This window comes from Oryctolagus cuniculus, chromosome 6 (genome assembly GCF_051225735.1).
Source record: "Oryctolagus cuniculus isolate XC-2025 breed Fujian yellow rabbit chromosome 6, ASM5122573v1, whole genome shotgun sequence".
NCBI classification, from domain to species: Eukaryota; Metazoa; Chordata; class Mammalia; order Lagomorpha; family Leporidae; genus Oryctolagus; species Oryctolagus cuniculus.
In genome coordinates, this window is record NC_142872.1 from 24,558,223 (window position 1) to 24,578,590 (window position 20,368).

At 58.9% G+C, this 20,368-nt stretch overlaps 1 long non-coding RNA gene across 10 annotated transcripts in view; it reads left to right on the forward strand.

Moving 5' to 3' along the window:
- Positions 1 to 20,368, forward strand: part of LOC103347871 (uncharacterized) — a 190,317-nt gene that overhangs the window by 6,823 nt on the left and 163,126 nt on the right. For all 10 annotated transcript variants that reach the window (XR_016236121.1, XR_016236119.1, XR_016236122.1 and 7 more), the window contains one exon: positions 12,912 to 13,070. This is a non-coding gene — a long non-coding RNA (uncharacterized LOC103347871). The remainder of the gene's footprint in view (positions 1 to 12,911; positions 13,071 to 20,368) is intronic.

A 20,368-nucleotide genomic window follows, 5' to 3' on the forward strand; every position in this document is an offset into this window, starting at 1 on the left:
GGGGGACCATGAGACCACTGGTGCCAGCCTCCCCTTCTTGGAGCAGTGTCCCTGAGCCTGGGTTCACACAGCTGGAAGTGGGACCCTCCCATCTGCTCCGATGCCCTCATAGACTGGATTTGTGACTGGGGGGAGAGGGCTCCATGAAGGGCTGCCAGGTCACATCCAGGCCCCCACCTGGGTGGGGGCAGCTGCCTGAGCACCACAGAAAGACCAGGCTGACCCAAGGGATGGTGCGGGGCAGGCCTGGAGGGGAGCCGTGCTTTTTTGGGGTCTCTGAGCTGTTCCTGGATGAGTTTTGCTTCCCTCAGTCCAGCATGGCAGGTTTCAAGTGAGCCGCCTGTGGGGGGCACGGGGGCACGTGGAGGCCAGGCCCGTCTAGGTGCCCCAAAGGAGAACAGAGGAGGGATGCGTTTGCAGGGCTGCAGGGGACCCTCCCTCCCTGTCCCCATTTCTGTCTACTTTTTCCTCTCTAGGACTCTGAGCCAAGTCCCAGGAAACTCCCCCTGGTTGGATGGCAGTGCTGGGCTTTCCCTGTGCTGGGCACACGGGAACACTGACCGCCTTCCTTGCAGGATGGGGCTTGGGGCGTTGGCCCAGTACAGCAGGGCAGGCTGCGGCTGGCCTGCTGGGTGCACACAAAGCGGACCAAGGCTGTGGAAGTGTTCCTGGAGGCCACTGGATGCAGTTTCCCCTGGGGGATTGCTTGGTTATCCTTTTGTTATTTAACAAAGCGAATGGTGCCTTAGCTCTTCCATCACAAATAGTGATGCTGACTACTTCAAAAAAGCAAAGTGAATATTATTCCAATATTTATCTTAGCACAGAACTAACATTTCAGGGCCTGGACCCATAATTCACATGTTGATGGGGAACACATTGTGTGAATGTGGTGCAAATATATACAAGGGGGAAGTTGCTTATATTTAATAGGGAAACATGAAGTAAACATTTTTTGAATAAAATGGCAAAGACTTGGGTTCTACTGGTTGCAATTTCTCAATGTAAAATATTTAACTGGCACTTGGTCGGCGCAGCTCTGTGGGCCAGCAGGGTGAAGGTGACAGGCCGATGGTCACAGATGTCTTTCAGTACGGGGGTTCCCGGGCCCGGAACCCCAGGCGCCTGCTAATGGAGACACTGCTCTGTGCGGAGGGATCCTTTTGCTCTCTCCACACACGACTGGGCTTGGCTCCCATGTGGGAGCTCCTGAGAGGCCGGAGCCTTGAGAAAGGCCGTGGAAGAGGGCAGAGACTCCTTGGTAAGGGTAGTTGTCTTTCGGCTGTTTTGTTAGTGACTCCCCCGCCCCAAAGGCTGCGTCACTCCCTGGGGTGCCCCCTGTCGGGGAGCCCTTGGCATGGAAACTCCACTGCATGTGGCGTCTGGCCCCACGCGAGGAGGGCCCGCAGGCCCTATGTGGTGCACCCACCATGCTCAAGGCTCCATTGTTGCCACCCCTGCAGGGTGTGGTCATGCTTGTGGGCGCTCGTACTTGCTCCTGGCGTTCCCCAGCCTGAGTGTCTCTGGGTGCGGGTGTCGCCTGTGCAGCCTGCAGCCTTGTGCTCCTGGCGTGCTGTTTGATGGGTTGGGGGGTGCTCTGTGTTGCTGCAGGGGGCCCCTGGGGCTTCAAGTTTCAGTTCCTAAAGATGCCTTCCCCACAAGGACAGCCCCCTGAGCTCTCTGCGAGGAGCAGACGCCGCGGAGTCGGCCTCGTGGCGCTGTTCAGGGGCACCCTCTCTTTCCCAGTGTGTGCTTTCCTTGCACACTGAGATGGGTGTTGCTGAGACCGTCCTGAGCGAAAGGAACCCTATCAGCCTTGGTGCATCACCTCCCCAGGGACAGAGACAAAGCACTCAGCGTGGGAGGAAGTCCATGGAGTGTTGGCCCGGGTGGGGCGCACAGAGAGGGACCTGGAGTCTCACTGAGTTCGGCAAGCACCGAGCAGGCCTCTGCTGTGTGCCCAGAGCTGTGTGGTGTGCAGGTGGGGTGGTGGCCGGGCGGGCGAGGCCTCTGGGTTGGTCGCGGACCAAGGTTAGGGTTTCTCGTTGGAAGTGCAGAGGCAGTGCTTGGAGGACTCTGCTGTGGGTGCAGTGGGAATGAAGAAGCTAAAACCTGACTTGGTGCTCATGAGACCCGAGAAGGTCCCAGCTCCTCCATGGTATCAGCTCGAAGTCTGTGAGGCTGGCATTACTACCCACACCTCCCAGCCACGGGGCCTCACACAGGCGGTGGTGTGGGCTGAGTTCTGAGTCCAGCTCTAGGGCAGCGGCCTTGAGCCACACTCTGTGTGTGTGAGAGTGCTGGTGCCCACCTCTCGCGTGGGCAGCCTTTGCCCCAGGCTTGGTGTCTGGCTGCACGTTGTCCATCCACGCCCAGGCAGGGAAGGATGGTGTTTGACGCGACTGCTTGCTGTGCGAGCCCCGGGCCGAGCTCCCTTGCTCTCAGGCAGGAGGCAGGGCGTGTGGTGGCAGGAGCTCCCCGCAGGCCCATCCTGCGCGGATGCTGGAGCACCTGGGGCTTGGCTTTCCTTCTGAGCGCCTGGGCCACGCCCCCTCGGCTCTGCCTCCCAGCTGTCTCCCCAGACCCCGCGCCAGAGTGGTGGGGCCTTGTGATGGATGCCGGTCCCTTGGCCCGCCTCCTCTGAGGGGGTCCTCTCCTCCCCGGTGTGGGGTTCCCTGGAGGGTGGTGTGTGAGCAGCCAGTGGCACTGGGGAGGGTCTCGCAGGCCCCTTGGGGAGCTGTGTGAAGTTGAGTCGCATGCTGATGAGAAGACGTTGGCCAGCAGGTGAGAGCCGTGTTTTCTCAGGTGTTCTACCTGGGGAGGAGACCCCGAGTCTGTGGGTGGCAGCAGGCTGCGCCGGTGACAGCCAGATGGCCTGGTTCAAGTTCTGCTCTGCTGCTTGCGCATGGAGCCCGCGATTTGTTTACTCTCTCTGTCTAATTCGGGGATGACAGATCTGATAACCCAGGGCTCTGGCAGGGAGCTGAGTTGACGCACATGACGCAGGTAGAAAGTGCTTGGCACATATGTGCGGACTTGAAAATGGTGGTGAAAAATGGCATAAAAAGTCAGTTCACGGGGTGGGCATGGCGTGGTGGGTGAAGCCACCGCCTGTGGTGCCAGCATCCCTATGGGCACTGGTTCGTGTCCCAGCTGCTCCTCTTCCGATCCGCTCTCTGCTACGGCCTGGGGAAGCAGCGGAAGACGGCCAAGTGCTGGGCCCCTGTGCCCACGTGGGAGACCCGGAATAAACTCCTGGCTCCTGGCTTTGGATCTGCCCAAATTTGGCCATTGTGCCCATCTAAGGAGTGAACCAGTGGATGGAAGACCTCTGTCTTTGCCTCTGCCTCTTTCTCTAACTCTGCCTTTCAAATAAATAAATAAATAGTTTTCTAAAAAAAGTTCACTTTAGGGCAAAAAAAATTGAAATCCATGTGTAGTTTTTTGATAATATACATTTCTAAGAACTTCTTGAATATCCATATATGCATGCATTTCAAGTTATTTTGCTCCTAAATAAATATCTTTAAATTCTATTTCCACAAACTTTCTGGAGTGCCCGCGTACCAAGTGCTGTACTGGGGTTAGCTGTTAGGACTGCTGCTGTAAGGGGTGTTTAAAGAGCAACACTGAGGAAATTCTAGCACGTAGGTCAGCCCCAGGGTCAGCGCTGTGCCTGGTGGACGCTCGTGGACGCCTCTGTCCGCTCTGCCCTGTGCTGTCGGAAAGTCTTGGTTCTCCGACTGCTCCGTTCACTCCCCTGCGCTGTGTGAGTGCAGTGCTGACTCGGAGGACTGCGTGGTGCTGGCGTGTGGACCCTTGGTGGTAGCGGTTGGGGTGCGCTTGGCGTCTTTGGCACTGCCGGAACTGCCCAGTGAGCTGCTGGGGGAGGGGTCTCACATGGCTGTCCCTGCTGCTGGCTTCTCAACGGATGCGGTGGGATCTGCTCTGGGGGGACCATGAGCCCCACCCCTCAGCCTGGCACCTTCCTGTGAGGTTTTGGAGGGGGTGGGGGGTGCTCTGGGGGCTTCAGGGAGACAACCCTGAGATGAGGCAGTGGAAGGTAGGGCTGGGATTCTGGGCTGCCCGGAGCCGGCAGCTGTTCTGGGGGAGGGGGAGGTGTGGGAAGACGGAGGGCCAGGTGGCCCTGTGAGGCTGCCAAGGCTGTGGCCCGCCCTCCCAGGGCCCCATGGTGGGCTCTGTGAGCGGAAGTGGGTGCCCGCGGGCCTGCCTTGCCCCCTGCCTGCGGCCGCTGAGCTGACCTGGCGGGAACTGGGCTGACGTCAGCTCTCCATCCTTCAGCCACCGGGTTGTGGGGCTGCGCCGGCCATCCTGGGAGGCTCTCATGAGGCTGTCGCCATGGCCGGCCTTTCCCTGTGAGGACTAGGAAGACAGGAGCTGCTGGGGACAGCCTCCCGGGGGGAGACCTTGCGGCTCACTGCCCCTCTCCTTGGCATGACAGACCTGGTGCAGGGGAATCGGGGTTCCGGCCCTGGCCTGCACCTCCTGCTGCAGCCGGGTCTCCCTGGTCCGCGTGCGCACAGCGAGAGCTGCAGCTAGGCCGGGCTGCCCTTTCCTCTGAGTAGCTTCTACTTTGTCCCCATTCCCCACCTGACCCCTGGGCCCAGACGGGGAAGGGGGCCCCACTGCCGCCGCCTCCTGGGCCTCACTGTGCTCCGAGCAATGCACCTGCCACTCCTCTGTCTCCTCCGGGCTGAGGTCACAGGCCTTTGCCATCCCCGGAGGTGGTGGTATGTGTGGCCGACTGCTCGGGGCCCTGCTGGGGTCTGTCCCTCTGGCCGGGTCCATGATCCAGCCAGGGCTGCTGTGGAGGCAGTGGGCACCTGGTCCCTGGCCAGCAAGTGCGTGGCCTGCCCCTGAGCCCCCTGCTGGTACCTTCCTGAGGGACCCCTGACAGTCTGTTAGGGGGATGGCTGGTCTTGGGCTCTTAGGACCAACTAGGGGGTCCTGGGCAGTGACCAGGTCAGAAAGCGGGTTGGGACGTGGCGGGAGAGCTAGAGTGACTTTGGGACGTTGGTTCCCCTCCTCGCTGCCTAGTCCCCGTTGTGCTGTGAGCTTGAACCTGTGGGTCTCTCTGCTTCTCTCTGAAGAGCAGGGGTGGTGACCCCTGCCCAGCCTCTGACTGCTGGGGTGAGGGAGGGGTCTGCGGGTTCTTGGTCTCAGAGGGCCCCATCGTTGGTAGGACTCCCTGGGAAGTTGTCCTTGCCCTTCCCCCCACCGAGTGAGCGCTGCATGCCCCGCCCCCAGGCGTCTCTGGCACCACAGCAAAGTCCCCAGCATCTGAGGTTCCAGCCCCACAATCTGAAGCCCTTGGGGGTGCGGGCTCAGCATTGATCGCCACTGATAGCACAAAATCAGTATCGGTAAATTTTTTGAGAGGCAGAGTTAAAGACACAGAGCTGGAGAGACAGAGGGAGGGCTTTCATCCGCTGGTTCACTCTCCAAATGGCCACAATGGCTGGAGCGTCCTTCAGGTATCCTATGTGGTTGCAGGGACCCAAGCACTTGGGCCATCTTCCACTGCTTTCCTAGGCCACAGCAGAGAGCTGGATCGGAAGTGGAGCAGCAGGAACACGAACTGGCACCCATATGGGATGCCAGTGCCACAGGCAGAGGCTTAGTCCATGGTGCCACAGTGCTAGCCCCAGTATCAGTAAATATTTGTTCATTCCGTAGAAGCTTAAATGTATCCTTTTCAACCTAAGAGCTGGCTGTATATGCTCCAGGGCCTGTTCTGATCTTTGCATTGGCAAAAGCCTGCTTCAGAGAGAGGGCTGGAGAAGTGGGGGTTCAGATGAAATGTTGACTGAACTTTGTGGGGAGATCAGGTGTGGCTTGACCTAGCACCCAGACTTTATCCACAGCCGAGTTCTCCCCATCCTTGGCTTCCTTTAAGCAGGGGGATTCTATCCTCAGCCTCATGTGATGGATAGCAACGGTATCTAACCCCACAGCCTGTGTTACTAGGACCTTGGGATAGCTTGAGGATCTCTGTCTCAGACTTCCTGGTAGAGGTCCTGTGGCTCCCTGTGATTGGACTGGCTGGGTCATATGCCCTCCTCTGAGCTAACTGATTGGACAGAGGAATGGCATTGACTGATTGGCTTTAGATTTGGGATCTGTGCCCCATTCCCTGTTGGCTTAGAGACCAGAAGGTCTGGATCCTCCAAAACCTGGAGCTGTCGCTGGGAGAAGGGGCCCTAGAGATGAGGAGGCATCTAAGACGTACTTGCGGTAGACAGCAGCTCCGGATGGATACACTCTACACTCCTGGTTCATCCTGGCTGAGCAGATGTTCTCCTCTGTAGTCACCTGCATGAGCTCCTGTGGCCCCGATGGGCAGGGTCAGAGAGACGGTGCATCGGGCTGCAGCCGATCGGCCACAGATACCGGCTCCTCGGCCTGACCGGGGCTGGGGGCTGGCCCCAGGCTCTGCAGTGCTGACTGCGTGAACACCTGAGTCGCATGTGTTCTGTGGGATGTCAGTTGGCTGGGCCCCTACAGGTCATTGTTTCCAAACCGAAGCCCAGGGTGGCGCAGGCACATCCAGCAGGTGTCAAAGCTGGGATTAGAAGCAGATGTCCTGGCCTGAGCTCTCCTTCTCGCACCCTCCCCCATTCCCTGTTGCCATTTCTATCTTGAGGAGAGAATGCAGAGCCGCAGACAAAGACAGGAAGTGGAGCTCGGCTACGGGAGAGGTGTGTGGGTCATCACGGCCCGGCACCTACCTGCCCCAGGTGCCGGCCCGGCATCCACAGCAGGGTTCCGGAGAGTCAGCCCTTGCGTGGGCCAGCCTCTGCGTTTGTCTTCTCTGAGCTGAGTGATCAGGGTCTCTGAGACACCATTATCTGCACGTCTTGGCACTGCGTGTTTTTCACACATGCGGCCCTTCCAGAAAGATTTAGCCTGGGGATGAAGCAGGCGGGCTCTACGCTGAGGGCAGATACCAATCATTTTTACAATTGTTTGCAACAGGAGAGGAAACATGAGCTTAACAGTTCTGTTGTGGATGGATTTGGGGGAGAAACACGAACGAATTGTCAACAGGATGGCTTCTGCTTTTATCCTGGGATTTGCGGCCGTTCTCTGCGCTCTGGCTGCCCTGCGCAGAGCCCCAGGATTTACAGACATTCTTTGCAGGTGGGGGCTCATTGTGCGCCGCAGCCTGGGGCTGGGTCAGCATCTGCGGAGGAGGATCTGTCAGGTGTGTCTGGGGAGCTGCACCCCTGCAGAGGGGAGCTCGGAGAGGCTGCTGCACTTCCCCTGTTGGGGGAGGTACCCAAGCCAGGGGCGCAGACCCTGGTGGGTACCTACCGGCCTCCTGAGTTGGCCTAAGCCTCTCTAATGTTTTCAAAAGCCCCAGACAGTAGGAACCAAGAGCAACAGCCTTTTCAGCCTCCCGCCAGCAGGGAAAAAAAAAAAAAAAGATCCTGCTCAGAAATCCATTTGCGGGGAGTTTGAAGTTTGAAGCCCTCCAGCTGCGCCCTGGCGGCCTGGGTGGTCGGGCGGGGTGGGCGGGTGTCCTCGAGTGGAAGCAGAGTGGGGCGTGGGGCAGCCGGGGGAGGGGGCAGCCGTCACATTGCATAGCAGCAGTGGGGTTGGCATCTGATGGACCTGGGTTCAAATGCGGCCTGAGCCAGCCGCATAGTCTTGGGCAGGTTACTTGGCTGCTGGGAGGATGTGTGGGGGTGATCAATGCTGCAGCTATTATCCCAAATATATACACAGCCCACGCACAGCGAGTGCACCCTGCACGCACACGGAGCATCCGCTCGTTTGTAGTGCCACTTCTGAGTGATGGCCACCGTCAGGCCCATGCCTGTGGACATTCTGCAGCCATCGCTGATGAATTCGTCAATACTTTCAGGAGAATTTCTCAGTTTCCCAATGGTAGGCAGCTCTGGGTGGGAGAGGATCCTGGATCCGGGGTGCCTGACTCCTGGTTCAAGAAGGAGGCAGATGGGAACCAATACACACGGGAGACAGTATTCAAAGAGTTTCCGGAAAATGTGTTATTATGAAAAAACTGTGGATTTCAAAATTTTGTTTTGCACCAAAATAAACCTGTCTCTTAATTTGGTGTTTCCACACACTTGTTGCGGTACTCTAGTACCCGGTGGTGCAGGATGGCACAGGGGAGAAGCAGGCAATGGGCCAGGATGGTTCCCTATCCCCTACCGCAGGAATAATTAGAAAAGAAAGTCATGGGATGAGCGTCCTCCCCAGCGAGCCTTGGGGGTGTGCACGTGACATCCCTCTCAGTGCCCCTCAGCAGACGGCTCTGTTTGGATTCTACATCAATTAGGGGCTGGCGCTGTGGCGCAGCGGGTTAACGCCCTGGCCTGAAGCGCCGGCATCCCATATGGGCGCCCGTTCAAGACCCGGCTGCTCCACTTCCAGTCCAGGTCTCTGCTATGGCCCGGGAAAGCAGTAGAAGATGGCCCAAGTCCTTGGGCCCCTGCACCCATGTGGGAGACCTGGAAGAAGCTCTTGGCTCCTGGCTTCGGATCGGTGTAGCTCTGGCCATTGCTGCCAATGGAGGAGTGAACCATCGGGTGGAAGACCTCTCTCTATCTCTCTGCCTCTCCTCTCTCTGTGTGTAACTCTGACTTTCAAATAAATAAATAAATCTTAAAAAAAAAAAGACTGATTTTACCCAGGTCTCATAGTTGGGAGGGAAAAGAGCTAAGAGTGGAACCCAGGCAGGGGCCCACCCTCTCCAAATCTGGTCGTTACCAGGAGTGCCAGGTGGGTGGATGGGGGTCCCCAGGTCTGGAGACCTCAGCTGATGTCCTCAGAGCATCACGGTGACCTGACTCTGAACAAAGTGCCCAGCAGTTTGGGGTTGCACGAGGCCTGGGCGTTGACTGTGATGGTGCAGCTTCTTGGGAGACTCCCTCAGCCTGCCATGTACCTTCGCTCCAGCTGATACTGAGTGGGTGGGCTTCTGGGGGGTGGGGGTGGGGAGATTTCTAGCAAGCATGGGGTTGGGAGAGTCCTCCTGGGGCTGGCCACCTGGAGTGGTGGCCGGCTCCCCTCACTCTTAGCACCTGAGTCCCTGGGGACGTAACGTTCCGTGACCATGCTCTCACAGTGTGGGCCTCCTTCGTGTCCCTGTGGTGGTTGCCGTAAATGCACCGCAACTCACGTGGGCTCTTGTCCTGAGGAGCCCTTGCAGAATTGGAAAATCATCCTTGGGCAGGCGCCGTGTTGTTACTGGGTGAGCAGCCGTGCCGGCGCTGCTGTGTAAGTGCCACGAGGCCAGGGCCTGCCTGGGTAGGATTTATTTAGCATTGAAACCTCAGGACCAAGCATCATACCTGCTGTTCATTATTTGACTCATTGGTTCATTTACTCCATGTGCATATATTGAGCGCCTCTTGTTTTTTTTTTTTTTTTTTTTTTTTTTTTTTTTTTTTTTTTTTTCCAGATGTGGGGCACTGCTGGGAGCTGTCTGTGTGCTCCCGGGAGCAAACACAGGCTGGACGATCGAGAGGCTGAGTGACTGGAGAAATGGGCCAGGAGACCTTGGTCAGGACCGGTCACGGGCCCTCGGCCGCCATCTGCCCCCTGGGTGGTGTGTGGCAGAGTCCGGGGCTCCCCCTCCGGCAGGTGGTGCCACCAGAGCTGTGCTCTCCTCGCAGGCAAAGGGCTGGCCCGGAGCCCAGGGCTCCCTCGCCTGACCTGCTGGGGTTTCAGATTTGTTCCATGTGAGCAGTCAATTAATTAGTAACCGGAGCTACCCATGGTCCCCAGCTCCTGAGTGAGCTGCCGGCTGCCCCTCCCTCCTCTTTCCATTCGCTCAATTTGAGCAGCGCGGGTCTATGATATCATTTGAAATGTGGCCAAGAAGCAATTAATGTGCTGTTTGCTGACAAGGATTTGCTGCTGCTGCAGGAGCAGGGCTGGGGCTGGGAAGGGCCGTGCAGGGGAGAGGAGATGGGAGAGCAAACAGAGGTGGGGCGGGAGGCTCTGCTACCGGTCTTGGGGAGGGTGTGGCCCAGTGGGAGCAGCCCTGTGCCCCTTGGACCTGCTGTCTTCTCCCCGCCCAGACCCCGCCTGCTGTGGGAGAGGCCCTGGGAGGTGGGGGGTGGGATGACCCTGCTGGCAGCTGCCAGTTGCTGTGCCCTCACTGGTCCCATTCTGTCCTCTTAACACCCTCGCCCCACAGAGAAGTGTCACGGGTCCTTGCACAGGCCAGGAGGGTGAGGCACAGCGGTGGCAGCCCTGGCCCCAGGTGACCAGGCACACAGCAGTGAGGAGGGATCAGGGCATCTGGATGCACCTGTCTGTCCAGGCAGGTGCCTGCATGGACGGGAAGGGTCAGGCCTCGGGTGTCCTGCCAGGTCATGGTGACTTGTGTGGGACTTGGGACTTGATAGATGGCAGCGTTGTGTAATAGGTGCAGGTCTCCAGAGCACGGTGAGGGAGAATCCCTGGAGGGGGCTGACCCAGCCCAGCTGATGGACCCAAGGGCCTGGCAGTGCTGCTGAGGAGAGGGGCCTCTGGCCCACCCCAGGCAGTTGACCCCATGCAGATGGGCATGGCCTGCACCGAGGGGCCCCATGCAGGCCCCTCTTAGCATCTGGGCTCCATGTGCCGTGCCTTCTGCTTCCCAACAGTGGCTGGGGCCAGCCCTGGGACTGTCTGCCCCCTCTGACTGCTGACCCGCCACAAGGACAGTCAGGTACAGATGCCAGTCAGCTGAGCCTGGTGCCAGGGCCAAGGGCACTTGCTGTAGGCTCTTCGAACTGCCCTGGCTGCCTCACTCAGTGAGGCACCAATCACCAGTCCCCACGGTTCCCTGTTGGTCACCAAGAGCGACGTCGTGGCAGGGAGGTAGCCTGGTCTGGCGCTCTTGGCCTTCTCCCCTACACTGAGGTTGGGAGAGTGAGTTCTGGCTGCTTCTGCCTTGCCAGAGGAGAGTAGAAACCCTTCAGAGACAAAGTGATCCCCCTCCTCTGCAGGTAGGTTCCCAGGTGCCATGTGGGCACTGAGGATTCATTGGCGTGGTTCTCAGGGCGCTCCTTGGGAGGGGCGGGGAGAACCTGACCTGGATGATGGATGTAGGTGGGAGAAATTCAACAGGTGAGCTCACCTTTCTGTTTGGGGAAAAAATTATGTATTTTCATTGTATTTGTAAAGCAAAGAGTGAGAGCAGCATGGAGAGATCTTCCATCCGCTGATGCACTCCCCAGACTCGTATGATACGGCTGAGGCAGGCTCAAAGCCATGAGCCAGGAACTCCATTTAGGTTTCCTGATGGGTGTCAGGGACCCAGGTGCTTGGGCTGTTACCTGCTGCCTCCCAGGATGCACTTCTGCAGGAAGTTGGAGGGGAAGCAGAGGAGGCGGGACTTGGACCAGGCTCTGCAATGTGGTTTGCAGGTGTGCTGAGTGGCACCAGTGTTGAGCTGGAGGCCCGCCCCTGCTTGTTGCTTTTGCTAAGGTGATGCCCACACGTGGTTAAGCTGTGGCAGGGTGTGTTGTGAAAAAGGGCGGGCGGTGACAGCTCTGCCTCACCACCTGTTTGCAGCACCAGTCTCCTTCCCCAGGCACAGCCTCAGGACCGTGTGTGCTTTGTGCATCCCAGAGGGTGCTCATTCCAGCAAGCATGGCAAGACAGGGCTGTGCACACATGAGGGCTCTTCTAGAAGTTCACGGAAAAAACATGTCAGTAAAAAACTGCAAAAATCTGTTTTTGCACCAAAATAAACTTATAATTCCACCTTTCCACAAGCTTTACCTTTTAAACGATTTTGAAAAGTATTGATTCGGGAGGCATGGTAAGAGGCAGGCAGAATCCCCATGCGCTGCCCCCCCACCCCCCCGTGCCGATGCCCTCAGTGGCTGGTGCAGGGTCAGGGCCAGAGCCAGGACTTGAGGCCAGTCTTCCACGCAGGTCATAGGAACACTGCCACTTGAACCATCACTGCTGCCTCCCAGGGTCTACGTGGGCAGGAAGCTGGATTCCGGAGGCAGAACTGGAGGTCACGCCCACGTTCTCCGCTGTGGAATGTGGGCGTCCGAGTAGGCGTGTCAACCTCCAGGCCACATTGTGGCCCTTCCATCTTTCTAGATGCCAAGCTGCCCCCTCCTGTCTCCCTTTTTAACCCAGGGCCTATCCAGGCCTTCGCTGGCCGTCAGCTTGCACAGAGCCAGGTCATCCAAGAGCTGTGCATCATTGTGTGATATGGATGGACCAGGTATTTTTTTTTTTTTTGACAGAGTGGACAGTGAGAGAGACAGAGAGAAAGGTCTTCCTTTGCTGTTGGTTCACCCTCCAATGGCCACCACGGCCGGTGTGCTGCGGCCGGCGCACCGTGCTGATCCGAAGCCAGGAGCCAGGTGCTTCTCCTGGTCTCCCATGGGGTGCAGGGCCCAAGGACTTGGGCCATCCTCCACTGCACTCCCTGGCCACAGCAGAGAGCTGGCCTGGAAGAGGGGCAACCGGGACAGAATCCGGCGCCCCAACTGGGACTAGAACCCGATGTGCCGGCGCTGCAAGGCGGAGGATAAGCCTAGTGAGCCGCGGTGCCGGCCATACCGGGTATTTTTTTTTTTTTAAAGATGTATTTATTTATTTGAAAGAGTTATAGACAACACTTTCATCTGCTATTTGCTCCCCAGATGCCCACGAAGCCCAGTACTGGGCCAGGATGAAGAGGCAGCTTCCTCCAGGTCTCTTTTGGGTGCAGGGGCCCCAGCACTGGGGCCACCCCCCACTCGTTTCCCAGTGCATTTGCAGGATCAGAAGTGGAGCAGCTGGGATGCAAACCGGTGCCTCTACAGGATGCCAGCTGTGCAGGCTGCGGGCCAGTCCCCTCCGTCACAAGGCTGGCCTAGGTCCCGGCATCCTTTGACCTGCGTGCTGTCAATGTTTTGTTGCAGGAAGCGGTGGAGCTGCAGTGGATGTCTGGGTGGACCTGCACCTGGGAGAAATCCCTGGGGTGGCCTGCTGAGCGCAGCGTCCGTGCATCTTACGATTGGCTTGGCTGTGTCCTTTCTCTCTGAGGAGGTGGGACCAAGCTCTTCTCTCCCCAGTGAGCGGTGAGTAGTTTCTTTCCCCATATCTTCACCTACACAAAGCAGAATCAAGCTTGCTGGCCTTTGCCAATCTGATAGGTGAAAAGTGGCATCTCGTTGTGGTTTTGTTTTGCATTGATTTGGTTGTGTGGTTGAGTGCTGCACAGGACGCTGTGAACCGTGTGCAGCTCCTGGTCTGGGTTTCGGTGGAGAATTTGCTGATAGAGCAGCAGGCTCCCTGGTTGGGCACGCAGGGGCCGGGCAGGAGAGCGGTTGCCTGGTGCATTGGAGGGGCCGTGGCTGTGAGTCTACTTAGGCCCGGCGTGGGGGTGCAGAGTGGCCCCCAGAGCAGGGGAAGCAAGGCGAGGCAGCCGTCCCCCTGTCTCGCCCAGGGACGGTCTGACCTGGGGATGTGGACAGAGAAGCCATGATCCCACACCTTCCCACGCCTGGGACTCGGAGCAAGGGTGGCTAACGTGGGACGTTGATGCTCTCTGGGCTGTTGGCCGCAGGCCTGGGCATCCTAGCAGCCGAGAGCTTTCTGTGCTGGGGCAGGGTGGTGAGGCTCTGTGCCCTGCCCACCGTCAGGCTAAGTGCTGTCTGTTCCTCATATCTACCTGCCTCCCCTCCCTGTCTGCTTCCCAGGGCAAGGGCAGCCCCTCCTGCATGGTCCGAGGCTCCTGTCTGACCTTGCAGTTCCAGGCTCCCCCAGCTTGTCTGCCTTGACCTGTTGGGGCCATTCTGGGTGTCGGGCCTCCTGCCTAGGAGCCTTCCTACAGAGAGAACAAAAGTCCAGCCCTAGTCTCTTCCGGGCCTGGCCCTGCCTCCTGCAGTGGTCTCCAAATTCAGTCTTCACCCAGATCTGGCCATGCAGCTTTCCCCTCGCAGACTCTGCCCTTTGGCCTCTGCGGCTCTGGTCATGTCCCCTCCCCTAGCCTGGGGTCCCTCTCTCTGTTCTCCAGTTATCACATCGCTGAGTATAGAGGCGGGGGTTGCTCCCCAGGCACCACCCTCCAGCCCCGCTGATTGGCTCTGCTTGCCTGGGAGCCCTTCCGGGGTCAGCATCCTGTCGGCTGTTGTACCAGTAACAGCATCTAGCATGGGTGACTGTGGCACTGACTCGGCTGGCTTTGGGGAGCGGGGCCGCTGGTCTTGCCTGTGGTTACAGAGCGCCTGTGATGGCTGCTGGTGGATCCATGAAGGCACATGAGAGCCCTTGAAGGCTTGTGAGCTGGAGAGCGACACCAGCAGTCACCCTGTCACCTGTGAGGAGGGACTGACAGTGAGGGGTGAGCGAGTCTGCAGGGGTAAGGGCTTGGAGGCGAGGGGTGCAATCGGTCTGATGCCTCTGTGCTCACCGTCCTTCCACGTGCTGAGCCCTCCTGGGAGACAGACTGCTGCTTCCTGCTGGTCTGTCTCCTGCCCCTGGGCTCTTCAGTGCTGGTGTCGCCGGTGTGGAAAGGCGTTCCCAGTGGGCTGTCACCCTGTTCTCTGTTCAGGCACTGATGAGAGCCAGCCTGAGTCAGACTTAGTGCAGGCTGGGGGCTGGATAGCCTAGGAGCTTCTTCTCCCAGGGGGCCCATGACGCGAGTTGCGCCTAAGTTGTTGCTGCTGCTGCGGGTTGCCATGAGGACCCCTAAGGCACCGTCTGTCCAGAGGCTGGGCTCTGTGCTGCTGCTGTGGCTGGTAGGAGCCATTCAGGGGCAGGACTGGGGTTCTGCCATGCAGCAGGAGTCAGATAAGGGTGGGGGTGACCCTTGGATCAGCCCCGGCCCCACCCCAGCTCCTCAGATACCTGTGGTCCTCAGTGGGTGGGGCTGGCAGACCTTCTGGGATGGTTATTCAGCGTACACTGCATTGCCGACCCGCCTAGCCCTCGGTGCTGTCCTGATCCCCAGCTTTGGCTGTCACTGGGCAGCTGGCCGGAGGCTGACATGTGGAGGGGCGGGAAGATGCTCCCAGCTTCAGCTGGGGTCTGTGAGTGCTAAGATGGTGATGGGAGCTGGTGTTTGGCCAGGACCGGCACCCGGGGCTGTCCCAGGCTGTGAGTCCTGCCACCAGGCACAGGGGTGAGCAGGGGGAGGAAGGTCCTTGGAGGCCAGGTGGCCGTGGTTGGCTCGATCCTCTGGATTAGGCTTGCCACGTGACGGGAAGAAAGGAATTGGCTTTGTGGTGATGGGCACCAGGCTGGGAGCAGTCGGCGTTCCTGGCAATCCCCGGCACTCACCAAAGCTTATTTGTTGCTTTACTGAGACACGTCCAGGTGCTCTCTGTTATGATAACAAGTGGTGACACAGAGTTAGCTTGAAATGGGATAAACAAACAGACTAAAAATAACCGGATTTGGGGCGACTTGGCACCGAATGGAGGGAGCAAGCTGTCCCTGCTCAGCCCGAGGCTGAAGCTGGGCACCATCAAAGCCCCCCACGCCCGCATCCCTGGTGCGCCGGGACCGGGCGTGGCCCTCCCAGTTCCACCAACACAGAGCCCGGCTGCCTGGGGGCGGAGGTGCCAGATGGTGCCTGCAGCCCGGAGGAGGGGTGCGGTGGGCCCGGATGTGAGTGAGGCGGTTTATGTCTGTTTGGAGGAAGCTGGGCCAATGTTTGGACATCTTTATGGTTCGGGAAGCTTCTTGGCCTCACCCAGAGGAGCCGTGGTTGCATCAGGATTTGAGGTCCTCTCCTCGGTGGCCATGAAGAGGGAGTGAAGAGCACAGGGAGAGAAGCCAGGGTGTGCGAGGAAGGCTGGGGGCACGGGACACCTTGCCAACCCCTGGCTGTCGCCGAGGCCACCTCTGCCTCCAGAGGGGATGGGGAGGTGGCAGGCGGAGGCTCATGGCACTGGTGGGAGGGGCCGGAGAGCCGGGTGTGGTGTGTGCGTGGCGCAGCGTGACCAGGCGTGCAGCGCAGCTGGAGGCCTGGTTGAGGGCGGCAGGCGGCAGGCTGGAACGGGGAGATCTGAGTGCTCAGGTCTGCACGTCTGCACTTGGCCGTGGAGGAGGACGTCCTTACAGGTCGGGGGCTTGCCTTGGTGCCCACTGGTGAGCAGGCACTCAGCGTGGCGGTGGTGAGCCCTGCCTGCTCACTGTTGCTGCTTCCCTCACGGTCACAGCCACAGCCACGTGGAGTGCGACTCTGTCACCTCTTCGGACCACCAAAGCACAAGCAGATGTGGTAGTTGTGATTTGCAGGGGGAAGTTTTATTTTATTTTATTTTTAAAGATTTATTTATTTATTTGGAAGGCAGAGTGGCAGAATGACAGAGAAGGAGGGAGGAGGGGTAAAGACAGAGAGATCCTCCATCTGCCGGTTAGCTCCCCAAGAGCCCGTGAAGGCTGGGGTTTTGCCGGGCCAAAGCCAGGATCCAGGAAGTGCATGTGCGGCTCCTACGTGGGTGGGGGGTGCGGAAGTACCTGAGCCAGCCCTGCCTGCCTCTTGGGGTGTGCACCAGCTGGAAGCTGGAATACGAAGCCGAGGAGCTAGGACTTGGACAAGGCACTCTGATAAGGGATGTGGTCACCCCAACCTGTGTCTTCATGGCTGTGCCAAACGCTGGCCTCAGTGAATGAGCTGTCGGGGAAGGGGCGGTGCCACTTCAGAGTCTGGGAGGAGACCATGTGTTCCACGGGCAGCAACCACGGTGCCTGTCTGCTCTCTGCTGCAGCCAGCTCTGTGTATGCAAGGAGCAGAAGGGGCTGTGGCCATGACCATGGCCGTGGGAGGAAGGGTGGTGCTAGGGTGGTGACCTGGGCCATCGCCCGCCACCCCATCCCAGTTCACCTGGCTCCAGAGTCGGCTGAGAGAGGAGGCATCGCTGGTGGGATGCACTTCCTAGGCTGCGGAGAACTCCGAGAGCCAAAGCAGGCGAGAGGGATTGAGCTCACAGGGTGTGTGTGTGTGTGTGTGTGTGCACGTGTGTAGGGTACCACAAGGGCCAGTTCTATGAGCTCCACTCCCCTGGAGGATCCTTTCTTCTTTAAAAACATTTTTGTTTGAAAGGTAGAATGACAGAAGGAGGGAGAGAGACAGGGTCTTCCATCTGCTGGTTTGCTCCCTCGATGGTTGCAATGGTTTGGGCTGAGCCAGGTTGAAGCCAGGAACCGGGAACTCCATCCAGGTCTCCCACATGGGTGCAGGGGCCCAAGTACTTCCGCTGCTTTCCCAGGCACATTAGCAGGGAGCAGGATTGGAAATGGAGCAGCAGGGTCTCCAACCAGGAAACACTGGCTCTGAGAATCCTTTCTTGATCAGGATGCTGGGAGAAGCCAGCACACTGGAGCAAGGGTTAGGGACCTGGAGCAGGTGACTTGGCGGTAGAGAGTAAGAAGACGATACACTCACACCTGTCCCTGTGTGGTTCCTGGTGTTTGTCCTTCTCAGAACCCCCCAGCCTGGAACCCTGCTGTGCACTTGATCCTCTCACTTCGGGTCCTGCTGAGTGAGTGTGGCCTCCTCTGAAGCCACTTAGGACCCTTCTGTGTGTTCCTGCTGTTCTTGGTCACTGCCTGTGGCCAACTATGCTATCCCTAGCCGGTCCCCTCCAGTCCTCAGGCCCCTCCTCTGTCTGCTCACTTGCTGTCTGGTATGTGGCCTCTGCCTGGGAAGCCACCTGATAATTTGAGCAGCTCAGTGCTCAGGTCAGGGTGGCCACCCCTTACTCCTGCAGAGCTTGGCTGCCCCAGGCATGAGCCGGGCCCCTGTGGGCCTACAGCACACCCTGTTTTTGGAGTGGTCCCTGGCTGGGGGGCATGAACAAGCTTCCAGCAAGGGCGGTTCCCTGGCCCATGTTGGCACCCCTTGCAGGCCACCTGCCCTTGATCTGGCCACTGCCCTTGACCTTTGGGACTCAACTTTCCTGTCCATGGCTCCTGTCCTTGGCCCGTCCTGTGCTTCACTGACTTCTGACCCGTCACTCCCAGCTCAGCACCATCGGTGTCACTGGGTTTGGGTCCAGGATGGATCCTTGCTTTGGCTGCAGCCTGCTGCATGGCTCCTTGTGCCCGCAGCCCAGCCTCTCGCCCTCCAGGACGTCCTTGGGCCTCACGCAGCACACACTTGCTGAGCGTGCCTTCCCCTCGCAGCGGGGACCCTGTGAGGTTGATCTCAAATATGCCCTGTGACTTGTGAGGATGAAGGTGTTGGTCGCCATCTTCCCCCAGTGGCTGGGGTGGGGCTGTGTTGTCCTCATGTGCTGTGCCCAGCCTGGAGCCACACATGCAGTGGAAAGCCAGTCTGCTCCCCGGGCCTGTGGGACCTGCCTGGTGGCCCCTTGCTGACCTTGCTGTAGCTCTGATGTATCAGCTGCTGCACGGGGTCAGCGATTGCTGGGGTGTGGTGAGCTGGAGGGCCCTGGAGCTGGTTGCAGTGGTGGGTGACACCATCAGGGCAGAGCAGGAAACAGAGAGACATTGTGCTGGGGGTGTTAGGAGGGGAGGGCTGGCACCTGTCTCAGGAGAAAGGTGGGCTATGGCGGGGCCAGAGCAACCTGGCCTATTGGAGGGAGCCTTTGCCCTGTGACCAGGGTGAGACACGGCATTCCTGCGAGTCTGGATGCAATGGGGCTGGCCTCCTTCTGCCCCTGTGTATAGGGTGGGTTTGTTCTGGAGCTGAGCCAGGCCATCTCTGCAGTGTCTTTTTTTAAATAAAGAATTATTTTTTTATTTATTCAAAAGGCAGAGTTACAGAGAAAGGCAGAACCAGAGAGAGAGAGAGGTCTTCCATTCTGCTGGTTCACTCCCCAAATGACCACAATGGCCAGAGCTGAGCTGATCCGAAGCCCGGAGCCAGGAGCTTCTTCCAGGTCTCCCACATGGGTACAGGGACCCAAGCACTTGGGCCATCTTCTACTGCTTTCCCAGGCCATAGCAGAGAGCTGGATTGGAAGAGGAGCAGCTGGGACTTGAACTGGCACCCATATGGGATGCTGGTGCTGCAGGCCAGGGCTTTAACCCGCTGTGCCACAGTGCTGGATCCTTCAGCGTCTCTTGAGACTGGCTCCGCCCATTCACCTGTCAGAGACCAGCTGCAAACTGGATAGACAGAGGCCGGGACTTTGTGGGTCCCCAGATGTAGGCTATGCAGGAGAGGGTGGGGTCTTACAGACACAGCCTGGGTGGGAGGAGCGTCTTCTGTCATTATGGACGATGCAGCAGCAGTAAGACCTCGGGGATTGGGGTTTGGGGTTCTTGCCGCTCCTCAGCCCAGCTGTGTGGCAATGTGGGAGATTCCTCACTGTGCACAGTGCCCTGGGCACCTTGGCTTAGCTGCGCTGGGCCTGCTCCGTGCAGAGCAGCCGCCCTGTGCTGCAGCAGCTCCGGCCTCACTCTGCCTTCTCTGAATTTCAGCTCCTCCCTTCCTTCCTTGGTGTTGGTTTGCTCCATGGGCGTGGCAGCCCCACGAAGGCATACACCTTGTCAATCACTGTGGTATCCCCTGGGCCCGAGCAGGCCTGGCACAGGCTGGGAGCTCAGCAGCCGGGAGTGTCTGGCAGTGGAAGGCAGGAAGCGCACATTGGGTTTTTCTAAGAGGCGGGTGAGTTAGGTGCTGTTCTGTCCCAGGTTCGGCCGCAGGGAGAAGTGACAGCAGCTGGTTGCTCAGCTGGTTGGTGCCAGGGTGGGCTTTGATCAGGTGGCCGTGGGCATCTCCTGGTGGCATTGTGCACGGGCGACCTGAGAGGCGGCGGCACCCGCTTCGATGCTCGTGACAGGGGAGGTGGAAGGGCTGTGCAGGACTGCTGCTTTGCAGGCGTGTCAAGGCCTCTTCAAGTGGACGTGGGTCTGAAGAGCCTTTATTCTGCTTCCCAGCAAGGGGTTTGTGCCCTGCTTAGGGGAGGTGGAACCCAGGAAGGAGGAGGAGCTAGCAGTGGTCAGGCACAACTTGGGAGGGGGTGGGGGCAAGATGGGGTGGCAGCATCCCTGGGGTGAAGGCCAGTTGAAGGGACCTCAGTGGGAAATGTGACGTCAGGTAGATGACTCAGTCCTGCCTGGGCACCGGGAGAGCCGTTCCCGGTTATCAGGATGAAGACGAATGGGGTGAAAGCTCCGTCCCGGCTGCCCAGTGGAGCACAGGGAGGGCTTTTCCTGCACGGTCAGGATTGGCCAGGAGGCTTGGAGGCTGTCAGGCTGCAAGGAAGGGAGGACGCCCTCACTGTGGACGAAGGCCTGGGGCAGCGGCAGTGGCCGTGGCGAATGCCCACAGCTCTCGCACCTTGCCCGGAAGATGGAAGGAAGTGAGCTGAGCCGGAAGCAACGTGAGGTTTGGTTTGCAGAGATGTGAGACAGGCGGAGGGCCCCTCTGCTGCCCTGGCCAGCCTCGAGGACGGAT